The 16971-nt window shown below is 32.5% G+C and overlaps 1 protein-coding gene across 2 annotated transcripts in view; it reads left to right on the forward strand.

Annotated features, from left to right (window-relative positions):
• Positions 1–16971, forward strand: part of LOC118204383 (uncharacterized) — a 281241-nt gene that overhangs the window by 253311 nt on the left and 10959 nt on the right. The window lies entirely within an intron of this gene.

The following is a 16971-nucleotide window of genomic DNA, read 5'->3' on the forward strand; positions in this document are numbered from 1 at the left end:
TTAAACATTTATTTTAAAGATATTTTCAAAGAGATTAACTTCCTTGGTGAGTTATGATACCGTTATATAAATATGTGTAAATATATTTACAGTTAATAATTCATTAGAATTATGCAAAAATATCTTAATTTATATAACCTTAAATATCATTCACAAGACCTATGCAGAATTTATCCCAATGAGGATTTTTACATTGAAGCTCTTAAAAAAATTGTATTTATTTATTATTTGAATTTAACAAACATTCTCTATTCATAAAAAGTCAATTTAAAGTTAATTAAATTTTAAATGAAATTAATTACAAATAAATGATTACCTAGTTTGTCTCTCTGATTTCAAAATTAAATTCAAATTCAAATTGTTAAATTCAAATAATTAAATTCAAATTTCATTCCTTGCAGCAATGGCGCAAGAGAATTCTTTAAGTTTAATTTAACTTTACTATATTCTTTTGAAATATTTATTTAATATTATTATTTATTAAAGCAGTTTATGTTGTATGATACTATAACTCTTTGACTATTATACATATTAACTTTATACTTTATTTTCAATCAATTTCAAATTATCTTCAATTGACTATTATACTTTATTTTTTTTCATAATTATTTGAAAAGATTGTAAAATATATAAATGTAGACTTTTGAAAATTACAGTGAGACTATAGTGTACTCAGCTTTAAAACTTAAGTAATATAATAAATTTTAATTAAAGGGCTGTGTAAAATTTTGCTTGTTTGTTAGGTTTTTTATCCATTTTTAAAATATACTTGTTATTTACAGAAAATGGTATGTATAACATAACTCTTAATATTCTAGGTAGCTCATGGTCTACTATTATGTTTAAAGAACAGCTTCTGCTGAGAGATTATGTCTGCTGCTATTGCCAACGTTCTTATTCCAGTAAAAGTAATTTAAACCGGCATGTGGAAGAAGTTCACAGCAAACATCCTCGAAAATTTAAATGCAAAATATGTCATAAGGGTTATTTAAGAAGAAAATATGCTTTGTTTCACATGCAAAGTGTTCATGGAAGTGGCGAACTTAATCAGTGACTATTATGGTCGTACAAAAAATGGTCAATTATAATAAAGTGCCATTTTCGCTTTCTATTGAATACAAGAATTTGCATATTAATATCTGTGTTTATATCTATCTACTCCATTTTTTTCTTTCTATATATTTTATGATTACAGATAACGAAAATTAAGATTAAATAAACAGTGAAGAACATCTGACTCTCTTATTGGCTGTATCATTTACATATATAGTCATTTTAATTGATTAAACATAATTTTAAATGTTTTATAAATTGATAAGACAACTTATTCATATTTCAGGGAATTCAAGATCTTTTACATTTCAAAATCAGCTACTGAAAGAATATATGTGCAGCTTTTGCCAACGTTCTTATTCCAATAGAAGTAATTTGAACCGACACTTAGATGGAGCTCACGGCAAGGATCCTCGAAAATACAAATGAAAAATATGTCACAAGAGCTATTTAAGGAAAGAATACACTCTTTTTCACATGCACAATGTGCATCGAATCAGTGACAATTTATAAATTGCATGCAAACTTAACTAACATTGCAGTGATTGAAAATACAGGAAATAAACTGGTTAAAAAAGAGAGTAAAGCTATTTTTGTATCTCATTCTTCTTCATTCCTTTTTGAAAATTTAATTAAAGTGATATGTTCTAAAAACTCATGATTTACTACATTGTAATTTATCAGATTTCTGTTAATAAATTTTAAGTAAATTTTGAGGAATTTTTAAAAATTTAAGTAGTTGCTAAAACATAATTATTCTCAAATATTTTGTTCTTTATGATTTTCTCAACTGTTTTGTGTAAACTAATAATTAGATAACTGAATATATGTAATTAAAATTATATATCTCAAAATGTTTAAATGCAGTTATATAATGTGCGCCTATAAGAGGAATTACAGAATCTTCATAACTTTTTCAAATGTTATATTCAGATCACTTGTTTCTCCTTTCCGATTATTGTTAAGAGCATATTTAGAAAGTGTATTAATTAGTTCTTTACTTGCAATTGACATTTATCGGTTGTAATTCTTGTTAATATTCTCCTATTCAAAAATTTTTATTCATTGTTCTGTTGTTGTTCATGAAAATGTACAATTTTTTAGCGTAAAAATTTTTACTTTTATCTAAGTGAAATAATATTTTTCTATATTATATGAAAGCAAGAAATAATCATAATAATTTTTATCTTAATTTTATCTCACTGCAACAAATTCTTCGAATTTCACTGTTATTAATACAGACTTTTATTATAATTTTAGTTTATTATCTTGAATTTAAAGTATATTCTTAAGTCTCATTATAGATGCAAGGTATTGCACAACATTTTCTTTATAGTAATCTTAATTGGATTAGAACAAAATACATGTAAGATTACTCCCAAAATTCTTTTCAATTTACCTAATTAAAATCCCCATCTCTGTTGACGAAGATCATAAGCTTTGCTATAGTGTCAGAGCGCGAAGCGCTCTTTTACTATGTTTCATATTAAAACTATCAGGAGTTAGAGTTTGTTAATGAGCTGTCCGAGACTGGTGGTTGAGTAAAGAATTGAGGTGAGCCGTTCTTCAACCGGCGAGGCGGTGGTGGCGGGGCCACACTAGTTTAGCAGTGATGTGAAAGGTAATGTAGTGTTTTTGTATAGTGGTGGCTTTAGTGACGGTGTCAGTATTAATGCCTGCGTTATGGGGCAAGTATATGTGCTGGGTACCTGTGTTTTTCAACAGGGATTGGATTATATCGAAGGTTTGATATTTCTGGATTATGATGAAATTGGACTGATTGACAGAAGTTGGTGGAGAGTATGCGTATATATTCTGCAATGGTATTGATATTGAGATCTGTGTGAATGGTGTTATTTGGGATAAACCAAGGTGCATTTACAATTTCACGAAGCATTTTGTTTTGAAGAATTTGTACTTTTTTATGTGCATTTTTGCCGCTTGTCCCCATATAGGGCAGGCATAGAGAAGAGCAGGTCTGAGTATCATTTTGTAAAGTATGACTTTGTTGGATATGGAAAGTACACTGTGTCTGCCTAAGAGTGGCCGCTGTCATTTTAAATTTTTCTGTGACAGCACTGAAGTGTTGTCTACAGGTGAGTTTGCTGTCCAGAGTGATCCCTAGGTATTTCACCTCGGAGACCCATTCTATATCATCATCAAAAATTTGGGGTGTAATTGGAGGTACCTTTACGAAAGATGATTGCTTTTGATTTATTAGTGTTGATTGCTCTTCTCCAAAGTGTGAACCAGTGCTCGAGTGCTATGAGGTAATGCTGTAATTGAAGTCGAATGTGATTTGTATGTATTGCCCTCGTGAGAATGGCCGTATCATCAGCGAAGAGTGCTAGTGTGATAGTGGCATCTTTGGGTATGTCATATGTATAGATATTATAGAGTAGGGGGGAAAGAACTGCTCCCTGGGGGACGGCAGCTGTGATGGGTCGTATGGAGGAGTGCGTATTACGAATTTTGATAGTAAATGTGCGATTACTAAGATATGAAGCTATAAGTCGAATAAGATGATCTGGGAAGTCCAATTTTATAAGTTTGTAGATGAGGCCTTTATGCCATACTCTGTCAAATGCTTTTGACACGTCTAAGAAAATTGCTCCTGTGGGAATTTTGGCATTGTAACCATCTGTAATGTAATTGATGACTCTTAGAAGCTGATGCGTAGTGCTGTGTGAATGACGAAAACCAAACTGTTCTGAGGGTGTGTAATGGCTGACTGGAATGTTTTTGTGAATGAAATACAAAATAATTTTTTCCATGATTTTAGATAGGCTGCTAAGCAGGCTTATCGGCCTGTAGTTCTGTGGAAATGTATTATTCTGTTTGGGTTTTGGAAATACTATGATAGATGGATTTTTCCAGGCTGATGGGAAATATGAATATTTGATAATAGCATTGATGAGTTTAGTAATGTAAGTAATCCCATTTATGGAGAGATTTTTTAATGCCTTATTTGGTATCCTGTCTTGGCCAGAAGCTTTCTTATTTTTAAGTGCACTAATAAATTGAGCAACAAGTGTTGGTGTGGCAAGAAAGGTGAAATTTAGTGGAGCCGGAATGCCAAGATAGCTATCAACCACTGTGTTGACGTGATCAATATGATCATTGTCATAAGAGGCTGGATTTGGAGTAAAAGAGTCTTGAATGACATCTGCTATTGTGTTGGCTTTGTCAAAATCTGAGAGTAAACCATTCCCGACGGTCCATGTAAGGGGGGGGATTTGCTTATAAGAATTTTTGAGTTTACGAGAGATGTCGTACAGTGAGTTATCTTCAGTGGATAGTGTATTTAGAAAATTTGTCCATTTGCTGCTTTTGTACTCCTTGATTGCTCATTTTATACTGTTTTGGAGTGAATTTAGTCTGCGTTTGGCCTGAGGGTCTCGGGTGTTTTGCCAGAATTTGCGTACTCTATTTTTTATGATAATCTGCACCCTTATGTTGCGTGGAAGGGGTTGGAAGCGTCTGTTGGCATAGCGTCTTAAAGTAGCGTCTTATTAGTAGCGTCTTTAATGGCTGCTTTGATCTGATTGGTGAATTGTTCAACTTCCTTATCAATATCCTCTTTATTATTAATGAGGGGGTTGCCTGGGACTGTACTGGAAATAACATTAGTAAATTTGGGCCAGTTTGTAACACCAATTGAGCGTAGTAGTGAAGGAATGGCTAGCATTTGTAAAAATTTTCGGTAATACTGGATTGTGATCTGAAGAAAGTGCTGGGATTGAGGTAATTTCATGCTGGTATGGAAAAGAGATTGCGATGAAGAAATCAATGATTGTCGATCTGTTTAGGGAGAAATGCGTGGGTTCTTCTGGTGCTAGCAGTGAGTAATGATTTTGATTAATGAGATCAAAAAGTAAGTTGCCATTTCTGTTTGCTCGTCTATGATTCCAGCTAAGGTGCTTTGCATTATAGTCACCTCCTGCTATTGATTTGGGGTGTATAGTGATCAGGCTATTGAGTTCTGTAATGTTTAGGTGATTTGTGAGTGGTATGTAAATATTGGTAATTGCAAATGAGGTATTGTCAATTGTGATAATGACAATGACGTTTTCAAAGCTGTTTGTGAACACTGGCTTGTGGAAGTGTGAGATACTGCTTTTAACATACGTGATGACCCCGCCGCCTCGTCCTGAGAGTCTATCACATCTGTAGGCAAAGTAATTTGGAAAGAGGACCGTCCTGGCTGGCTTGAGATGAGTTTCCTGCACTAAAATTACATCCGGCTCGAGTTCTAATATGAGGTCGCTTAATTTATCTTTTCTGGAGAAAAGTCCATTGGCATTCCAAGTAAGAATGCTGTAGTATCTGCTATTATTTGCTGCTGGAGTGTTAAATGTGACTAGTGATTTTTTCAATAATGTCCACTATTATTTCTATTTTGTCAAATATTGAAATTTTTTGTTTGATTGTTTTATTCCGTTTTTGATGTCATTCCAAATGACTTTTAGCCATTTGAGACTGAGGAGGTCGTCAGAGTTTTGCATTGTCTCTGAGGTTTCTGTCTGGGCTGCAGCAGCTGGTTCTGTGAGTGGCGGGAAATTTTCTGTATTGCTTGTCCAGGGGTTATTGGCAGGAGGCTGGCTTGGGATGAAATTGTCAGTTTTCCTTTTTGTTTTGGTATAGCCGGGCAATCGGAAAAGGACGCAGGATGCGGCCCCCCGCAGTGACAGCACCTTGCAGGTTCTTCTGGTTTTAATTGACATTCGCCGGACGTCGAACGATGTGGGCCACCACATCTCACATACACCCATTCTCTTGTACATAATAATGAGTTGTGGAAGAACCCCTGGCACCTATAGCACTGTGGAGGTCCTGTTTTCTTTTAAGTGCCTCTACGGTAACTGAGATAGCCAATGTAAGTGAGGTTGTAAATGGTTTTGTTTTGCTCGTTTTTTGGCAAATGCACTAGAAAGAGCGGCATTGGTTTGTTTTCGCGTCTATTTCTAAGATTAGTTATGTAGGTAGCTCCATATCCTTGATTTCTTAATTCTTGTACTATGTATTGATGGTCCATAGTAACAGGCAGTCCTCGTATGACAATTTTTAAAACCTTTTCATCTTGAAGTTGGTAAGTATGAGATTTTTAACTTTTTCTCCTTAATGACTCCTCTCACATATCTGTGAGCATTTGCATCAGGGAGAGTCACATGCAATTTGGTGCCTTTTAATTGGCCTGTAATTGTTTTCCCTGTTTGAACACTAAGCTCAGCCAGGAATTTATCAGCTTGAGGGACATCATCTATAATAATTGGCAGAACTCTGATTTTTCTACTGTTCGAGGGCTCAGGGGCCGCCGGATTATGTGTACCCTCACTTTCATTATCCATTTTTTCCTCATTGTTGTGTATATTATTTTCACTCATTTCTGTTTCAAGTCCACTGTATCTGTTAGCGGTTTTAATGGCAGGTTCAAGTTGTTCTGTGTTGGAGTTTGTAGAAGCCGAAGAACGGCGCCTATGTCTTTTACATTGCTCCTTAAATGGTTCTCCATGTAAGGCGTTCATTAAGTGATCGACTTTTTTTTCCAATTCTTTAATTTTTTGGTCACGATATTCAATTTCAGTAATTGCTTGGTTTTCTTCTAATACACGTGTTTTGTTTAAGATGCATATTAGAAAGTGTTGCAGTCTATGTGAAGCATGATAAGTAATTGTTTCACTAGTTAATATGTCTTGAGCTAGTGCAGAGAGTCTATCGCATTCCTCAACAGTGGAGAGGATGTGTAATTGTTTTTCCAGATACGTGATAAACTGATCAGTTTCCGCTTCATTTTGGAAAAGCTTTTTTCTTTCCTCCAGATAAGCAATGATTTTTGAAATTGGTGAGCTAGGTGGTGAGTGCGACATTTTATCTCTATTCTTTTCTGGGCTGATATCTGGTGGAATTAGCAGAATCCTTAAAATGATCTGTCATTGTGTATCATGTAATACTCAAAAAGAGTATCGACCGCAGGAACAGGAGAAAAAAACAAAAAATCGAAGAGCTACTTTGCCCGCAATGCACCGGTTGTGCAATAGGTGGAATCTCCGATGAATACAACCAGTGCCTCTGTCAAGCACCGACACGCAAGCTTGGAGCGTACTCTGGTTGCAGAATGACCAAAGTTCTAAGTTATTTCTTGTTAATCACAAGAAATTATTTGCACAGAGTGATTTCGTGCGATAAGCATATATGGCACAATTGCTTCGTCGATACCAAAGCTGCCACGTGTTAGTCCTAGTAACTCCACGAGACGAGCGAGGGGACAGAGCACCTTTATGCTCGGAAGTCAGGTGACAAATGAATGAATGAGATGATGAAATCATCTCTGTTTACTGTGAAAGATATAACTTTATTTTCAGCCAGTCATTCGTCTTTTTAAAAGTCTTTTTTCTTCTGATATACTAAGTTTGGTGTTCTGCATATAATTTTGGTGATTGTTTGACAAACATATCCGGAGCATGGGCCTATGTATGGACTATTAACATTCCATACGTTTTTAATGTGGTGACCTTGTCATTAATGCAGCTAACAGCAGAGCAAACCAAGGCAGAAGAAGTACAACTCATTATATAGCTACTCTTGCTTTTGGTTTTAAGCATCTTCTAAGTTAGAGAATGTTTTGAAAATCAGGAAACACCCATGTTTTTTAAAGGTGGAAATAAGAGTGAATTAAAGAAAACTCACATATGCCTATGTATGAATTTACAGCTATTATAGTCAGAGATGCAGAACATTTCTTTTTCTGTTTTTTCCCCCTTTTCAACAGATAGCTTGATAAATGTAATCCTTAGCAATTAGCTGAAACACAAAAATATATCGTGCAGATCTGTCCTTCCCTTCAGTGGCACAGAACTGAACCATTCTGTGAACTTATAAAGACAAGTATGTTCCTCTTTGAATTCTTTCTCTCTGTTTATGTATAGAGAGAGGTGTTTAGATTGTATTCCTTGGAAATTCTTACTTATGGTGGTATGCAGTTAAGATGAAATTAATTTTAAATTTTTTCTGTGGAGTTATAGCTACAGAGAAGTGTACTATATTCAGTTTAAAAATATAATGTTTTCTAAAAGAAGCATAATCTAAATGCATATCTAAAAGAAGCATATTAATGAAAATAAAGTAATATTTTCAAGTCATTGACAGAAATGCATTGATGTCAGTGACTCATATTCTGAAGAGTAGCTTGTCAATGACTCATATTCTGAAGAGCAGCTGTTGCAGCTTATTTAAATAGCTATTGCTTGTTTTGGAAAAATTACATATGTTAATAGCAAAAACCTTCAAATATTCCAGTATAATTTGTACATATCTGGAAAATTTTGGAAAACAAATTGTTTTTTAATCTTAATGTATTAGAAAGAAAATGCTCTTAGTTTGAGAAATTCCAAAATTATTAATTTAAATTATTTAAAAAAAATACATCAGTATTGTTTGGTAATTTTAAGTTTAAAAAGATTTAGTTACTTTGTAGTGTTTATTCACTTATGTGAAGGTATACATGTTTTTTTTTACTATTTTTGAAACATCTGTTAGTATTTTAATAATTAATTGACATATAAATCTTTAGAGTTTTTAAGAATCACTATCTTCTGATCTATGATTTGGGGAATCTTGAAAATACATTGTTCCTTGCATATTTTTTCACCTAGCTTAGTGCAAGGTTCTGAAAATTTTAAATACATACACATAATTTTCTCCTTCCTCTTTTGTTTATATTTTTTCCCTCTAAGCTCTTATTGGTAAACTGTATTCTCTTTATTATTTTTATTTTGCATATTCAATTTGTGTTTACATTTCATCAATTTTATTTTACTGGGCATTTATTATTTGAAGAAATTATTGAAAGTATTTTGTGCTTGTTTCCCATTAAGCTACTGAAACGTGGCAGGTGTTCTCACACTGAGGAAGCACGTGGTTTGGCTTTATATCTAATCTATTGCTGATGTGTTCAATCTTGCAAAATCTAAGCTTTTTGTTCCATCCTCTTCTTTGTTCCTCTGATGTCCCTCTAATTAACTTCAGTCAAGACTCATTTCTGTGAGGTGCCTTTGGGCTTTACAAGATAATTGAGCTGGACACAGCACAGAAATTATCATCAGATATTGGCTCTATATTCATCAGATACTATAATGTTAATATTACTATGTATGCTAATTGAAATGCAATTTAAGAAATAATATTGATAGTTATCAGTAGTTTATCCATGATTACTTTTCATTTATTACGTTCTTACTGTAACCGTGCTGTTCGGAAGTTAAATTACTCTCATAATTTTCTGCTCTTGGTTTTCGGATAATAAAATTAGTTAAGAAAAGAGGAAAAATACATGAGAAAAGATGATAAATATAATGAGACTTACACACACACACACACACACATATATATATATGTATTTAATTGATTCCAAAGTTATGAATGGATATTTCATATATTATCAACTTAATAATGTGTTATCCTCAAAACTTATTTTCTAGGCCATTCATTGCATTTTGAAACATCTGTAAATTATGCATCATATCAACCTAATATGAGTTCTGAACTTGAGGATGTGAAGCCAAATTTAAATCATCTGAATAATTTTGAAAATGAAGTGACTAGAACTATAACCCAGGTATATTCTTCTCAAAAGACATGTTCAAAATCAGCAGATGATGAAAAACTGATTGCCATTCTTAGAAGATTATCTCCCAAGGAATGCCCAACATGTCATCAAGGCTTCACAGCAAGTGTTTTTAATTACCATATGCTTAATTGTCAAGGAGGAATTTGTAACTCTGTGAATTGTGATGTATGTGGGAAAACATACAGAAAGAGGTATTTAAAAATGCATAAAAGATTGGTGCATAATATTTAAAATCATTGATTTTGATACCTCAAATAATGACGAAAATTTTTTATATTTGTATATACTAGTTTGATTTATAATCTTTTTAAACCTATACATCATATGTACATAAAAAAATGGCATGTGCTCTGGTGCTTTTGCTCTGTTTAAGAGTTATATGATGCATGTTTAATGATTATATGTCATTTATTAGAATATGCACGACAAAAAAATTCTGTCTAAATAATGATTTTGGTTATTAAATAATATAATTTGTAAATGGTATATCATATTTTTGACACTTTCATCCTTTGCATTTGTAATTTAACTTTTGTATTATTCTTGCAAATGTGCTTTTAAATCAGATTTGAGATATGAATATAGTACAGGGAATTCCTCATGAAGTATATCTTTTGTTATTTATATTTAAATTGACAGAATGTAGTGATAAAGGACATTTTAAAATTAAAATAATGTAATCTTTAAATGATAATAATTCACACTTCTGGTTTTAGAAGTATATTCATTAAATAAATTTAAAAACAAATTATAAAATTGTGTATTTTATTCATAAATATTTGCTTTTAATAATGGAAACAGAATTGCAAAATATTTAGAAAGTATTGTCTTTCAACTGTCTTTCCTTGGATCACAGCATGTCTTGATGTATTAGGAGATAACTGCTAAATTTGTATTCATTGATGTTTTGAATAAAATTAAGATTTTTATTAAGCATATGGTTAATTACTAGCTTAGTACTGTGTAATTTGTGTTTTAGAATAGATAGTAAATGAATTTAAGAGATATTAAACGTTTTTTGCATAGCTAAATATTATATTTGATTTTAAATTGTGTTACATGTAAAATAGCCAAATTGTTTTTAAAAAATCTGCAATTTTTTTAAGTCTTATTTTTAAAAAAGTGTCCTATTTTATTCAGTTGTTCTTTTGTTAATCATCTATTAAAAAGCTGCTACCAGTATAGTGTACAGTGCCCCAGTAAAAAGTGGTACAAAATGTGTAAATAGTTTTTCTACAAAATTTATTAAAAAATCAAGTATATAGTTTACACACCTTATTACATTAAAATAAGCATACATGTATAAAGGTAATATGTATTAAAAAATACAGAACTAGGGAAGTAGTATTAGAAAGAAGTATCTAACCTAACTTTCATATACAGATCTTACATCTCTTAAAAGAGGTATGAGAAGTCATTTTCTCTTTTTCTCAGCATTTTCCAACAGAAGAGGTCTAGGTGAATGTGTTCATTTGATATGCCTCTTATTTTCTTTAAGAACTGCACTTTTGCGTCAAGCCAAGATCTTTCATTTGATTGCATATGTGCTTCTGTTGTTGGATTGACATAATATTCTTGATGAATAACTGTCAGATGATGGTAACCGAATTCTGTTAAATTTGCGTAGGCTGACTATTCATCAGAATGTATAAAACAAATTATAAAATATCCAGTGATAATAGATATATAATAGATGGATCCAGTGATAACTTCACACTGTATTATTGGTATTAAGGTAGCTCTATTTTAATGCAAGTATAAAGTATCAACTTGATAGAAGTATCAACAGTTTGAACCCTTCTTTATGGCAAATACCAATGGACCATCAATTCTTGCACCGTGTTTTCTGTTATTGTCAATTACGGTAGTGCTGTCTTCAGATATCGCAGGTCTATTGCTCCTTAGAACTCAACCTTGATCATACTTTCTGTGACCTGCAAATCTAGCTTCGTCTATCTGCCATGGGACTCTCATTAGAAGCTTGCATCTGAGGTCTTGATTTCACAGTAGAACTGTATACTCCACGACACTAGTTAAACCAGTCAGAGAGGGTATTTTTTGACTTGCAGTAGTATCCATAGGGATCTCCTTCACAAGAAATACTAAAAGCTCCAAGGTTTTGCAAGTCAGATTGGAATTCATCCTTTGATTTAGATCTGTGTAATGGGAAACAAAAAAAAAACATTCTTGTCGAATGGATCGTGTGACATGGTAGACTCTCCGGGAACAACAAAAGACTGATCCGCATTCTCCACCTCTATCCCATCTAAATTTCTCATACATGTCACTGCCACACAAATGTTAGGGTTCTCATGTCTTTTTTTTTTTTTTTTTTTTTTTCCCTAAAAGATCATGTTCTTATAGAAAATCAACAGCAGTTTTTTCCACTTAAAATGACTATGAAATTCTCATCATAGAAATGTAGGCTTCATAAATTATCTGAACTGCTTTAAAAAAATGAGAAAAGTAAGTAACTGGTTTGTGCTTTATACCCTTTTTAAATACTCAATATACTTAATAAAAATATTTATGAAATCAGTCGAAACCCTTAATAAAATAACTGTTTATAAGTATTAAAACATTTAGCAAATGGGTGAGCTGCACGCTATATCGGCATAAAAAAACTCTTGTTTTGAAAATCGATGCTTCTTATTTAGCAAGAACTTATTCTGCCTGAAAAATGAAGTTATGAATCTAGAATTAAGAATATTTAATTGTGCATTTTTATTGGCTATGTTTCTGGTAGAGAGAAGGTCAGGAGAATAAGCAGGATGGCATGAAATTCGATTATGGCATTTTCAGAGAAATAATATACGAGAAATGAAATGATTGAAAATTATCTAACATGTCTGTTTACTGGAAATTTTTGATGTAATTCCTTTCACATTACAGTTTCTCTTCTTAAGGGGCTGATTGGATTTTATCTAGCATCCAAAGATTGAATAATGGGCCCATTCATATTAGACTGCTAACACGATATTTCTTAAATAAATAAAATCCTGAAAGCCAGTTTGGAATTTAACTAACATTACATTTTACAAAATGCTGAAACAAACGAAGCTGTTATGGGCTTATAGAAGTATAAATTCATATATGAAAGTGTTCAAATATCATTACTTATGTAAACTCATATGGAGCAAATTTCTGCATGGACTTATTCTACAAGTGATACAAAAAACAAATTCAAGAGTTTTTCCAAAAGCTTAACAAACCTGCAGATATAAATGTGCTTACTAATACAAACATTTTATTTCATATTTATTAACATAAATATTTTATTTCATTATATATTTCAAAATGTAGTTTTGTTTTTGCTAGCAAAATATTAATGCTAGAAGATATAATCCTTTATATGTTACAAACCAAGTACTTACATTTGGCTTTAAATAAATAAAATGGGAAAATCTATAAGGGATGAAATTTCTGTATTTTTAAAACTTCTGTTTTCTATCAGTAAGTCCCTTTTTATTTAAGTAATATAAGTTTATACTTCTTCGGCATTTGTGTTACAATTTATTAGAGATTCATCTGGTTTTAAAAAATATTTAAATGAAATATAGCATCGTAAACAGCTGTCTAGTAATTAAATTTGGTTTTCAGTGTATTAAGTTAACATACAGCAATGGTTTGTAAGTCGATAATAGTTTTTAGATTTTTTTTTTTCATAGATCAGTTTTTATGCATAATTTTCACCTTGTCCCTTAGCTTCAGGGTTATAAAAATAAGTAACTTTTAATTAATTCTGTGGTTTAGGAAGGTGTGAATAAGGTAAAAACCTGCCTAATTTTTGCTAAAGTAAATAAGAAAGATGTTTTTGTGAAATCCCTTCATTGTAATAAACTATCTGTTATGTGTATTAACTTTTAAAGTTGTATTTCTTGTATATAATTAAAAGAAAACATATTATCATCAAATAAATAAATTATTGCTTAAAATTTATTTTCTTCTTTATATTTGTACAAATGTTGCTAATCTGGGCAGGCTAGCTTAAGACAGTGTGAAATTAATATCGTTAAACATTGTCTTGTGGTTTTTAATAATGAGTGTATTATGATGACACATTAAAATTTTTATAAAAATCTGATTTGTTACGAGAGGAGACTAAAAAAAATTAGCTGCTTTGCTTCTGTTTTTAAGTACAGAGATGGATGTTATTTGTTTTCTAAATGTGTAAAGATTATACAGTAAAATGCTAGTGAAGAGGGAATTTTATCTCAGTCAGTCTCTTCTTTGGTGATTTTTATCATAATTTAATTAAATCTAGCATTAATGTTTTTACCCATTTCTTTCATCTTTTCTCTTCCTACTCTAATTTTTTATATTATTACTTACTTTTCTTTCATTGTCTAGTATGCTTAAGGACTGCATTTATTTGTTGTTATAGATTTGCGATTTTTACTCTGGAGTATCCAAATAATTCCCAACAAGTATGTCATACATTATATTGTTACAAAAAGCTGAAACACTGCCTATTTTGTAGTCATTTGTCAAAAATGAGATTTAGTGCATAATTCTTTTGGAAGCCAAATTTTAAATAAATTATATTGTGCTTCTTATTATGTAAATTACTCATAAAAATAAAAGTGTTTTCCAGAAAATTTGCTTTGAGAAACATAAAAATTGTTTGTCGCGTAGCGAGCATGTGCAAAGACAAAAAAGTGTCCCGTGTAGCGAACTCAGTTCCTTACTATAAACTGCACACAAATTTCATCGTACTTTAAATGTGGAACATACAACTAACAAATAATAAATATTTCATAACTTGATCTTAATTATCGTTGTGTGTGAACTGATATACGTTAATAAAGGAATAAATACCTAATATATTATAGGAATGCTATTAAATATCATTAAGTGTAATTAATTATTATAAAAATTGCATATGAAAATTAGTACACTTGAGTGAAACAGCTTTGTTTTATAGAATCTTGGTCTGTTGGGTAGCATAAACTAACAAGCACTAAAAGACTGTATGAGGAATTATCCCCAGATCTTAGTACAACAGAAAAGTCAGAAGAAGTGTGTAAAGAACACTTTATTCAATCAAATAGTTGCACATATGGCCTCATTTGGGCTTACATAAGCCAAAACTTCTGCCTTAACTCAAAACAAGTAACGTTGAACTTAAAATACCGTAATTTCCGGAAGAAAGGCCGCATCAGCGTAAACGCCGCACTCGAGAAAAATGGCGGGAAAAAAATTTAAATTACACAGAAACGCCGCAATAGATTAAATTGCGCGGGACATCGTCGTGGGCCGTATAGATGCAAAATCTCAACCTAAGTCCTGATATATGGCATACCAGTTAAGAAAAATGCATGAAATGAAACCATAACTTAAAAAATAAATTAAAGGTAAGAAATGTGGAAAATATATTTACCTTCACGTATATACTTATATTTACCCACTAAAGAAGTCCATATTTTAATACTCTGACTATATTATAAAAATGTTGCAACAACGAAATATTAAATTTGGATGACAAAAGGAAATTTTAAATTTTACTTACAAAAGGAATTACAACAAACTATACATCATATGAAGCCATCAAAATCTGATTCTTCACTATCTGAATTAAAAAGATTTAGTAAATCCTGATCTAAGTCCAAGTCTTCCAGATCGTCACATTCATCCTCTTGGTTTACAGTCTCTTTATCTAAGGATATAATTTCAGCTTCTATGAACCCTGCTATTATTGACGATGTTTTTACCGATTTCCACGCACTTCCTATCCACTTTGCAACTTCTTCATAAGATGCTCTACGCAATTACTGCTTTTGGTATACGTATGCAATCCTTCACTCATCCAACACTCCACCGCCTTCGGACTTCAGCTTTGAAGGATTTATTACCTGACAAATCTAACGGTTGTAAGATTTTTGTCAAACCACCAGGAATTATTGCTTCGGTCGTAGACAATTTTTGACATTTGGTTTTCACTGACTCAAGTAAATGAGCACGCATGGAATCCATTATCAATAACCCTTTTGGTTGGAAAAAAGATCCCATACGACACTGCCAAACTTTTTGTAGCCACTCATGCATGATTGTTTCACACATCCAGCCGTTCTCGTTTGCACAAATAATTACGTCATTAGGAAAATCTTCCTTCGGAATAGTCTTTCGTTTAAAAATGATCATCGGCATTAACTTGTCACCGTTTGCGGTACAAGCTAACACACGTGAAAATGACGTTCTTTCATGCCCCGTCGTAAGCACAGATACAGTTTTTGCACCAGTTTATCAACTGTTCTGTTTGCAGGAGAGTCGAAAGCTAACGGCGTTTCATCCATATTTTATTATCTGTGACCGAAGAACTTTTTTTTTTGTCAATAATATCTGTCACATATTTTAGAAAAGATGCCTTTTTATCCTGCCAGTCCATTGGTAATTTTTGCCCGACTGTTGTTCTAGTACGCACAGAAATATTTTTTCTTTTCATAAATCTGCTACACCTCCTTTGAAACAATTTATGTTCGTTCGTTTTGCTATAAATTTTGCTGGTAAGCGAATTTTTACAGTCAAAATTGCCATTCCTTTTCCTCGTTGCTCCTTTATCCAGTTTGCAAGGTCGTCCTCTAGATTCGGCCACCTTACGGTACCACTTCTTTTGGCTCGTTTCTGTTGTGGTATATTTTTAAAAAGTTCTTTTTCAGTTCTCCAATGTCGAATACATCTCTTGTCCACTTCAAACTCTCTTGAGCTGCTGCTTGATTTCCTATTTGTTCAGCACATGAAGTTACATTAAGCTTAAAACCAGCATTATAGTTTCTGAGCCGTTTAGGTGACATTTTCAAAAATTTTCTGCTCCCTTCTTACTTAAAAACTATCCAACAAGTACTTGTACCCAAACGGATGGGATCTGTATCTGGCAGAATGCCAAGAAAAATCAATTCATGCTGAAGAGGAAATGCATCAGAGTTCCTTATTGCGAGGCAGGTGGAGTCGTGCATTGCAGAAAAGGCAGGGGTGAGAAGAGAATGGGTCCTGGAAAATTCATCGAATGGCAGAGGAGAGAGACTGTTCAAACTGATGAGAATGGTGATTTGAAAGGGAGAAGAATGTTATTGTTCTGAGATCTCGTTTAGGGTGAATAAGGCATGTAGGTCCGTTCAAGGGAAAGAATGTGAACAAAATAACGTTCGCAAAAAGCAACTGAGTGGTCTTTTGTGTGGGAACAGCACCAGTCTATGCACAATGGCAAGGCCATCCAAACTATGTACAATGACCATCATAGAAAACATTTTATTTTTAGTGCACCTAAATGGGTAGAAACGCCGCACCCGCTGAAA

This window comes from Stegodyphus dumicola, chromosome 3 (genome assembly GCF_044657685.1).
Source record: "Stegodyphus dumicola isolate Sdum_Otavi_A_Nest chromosome 3, ASM4465768v1".
Taxonomy (NCBI): Eukaryota; Metazoa; Arthropoda; class Arachnida; order Araneae; family Eresidae; genus Stegodyphus; species Stegodyphus dumicola.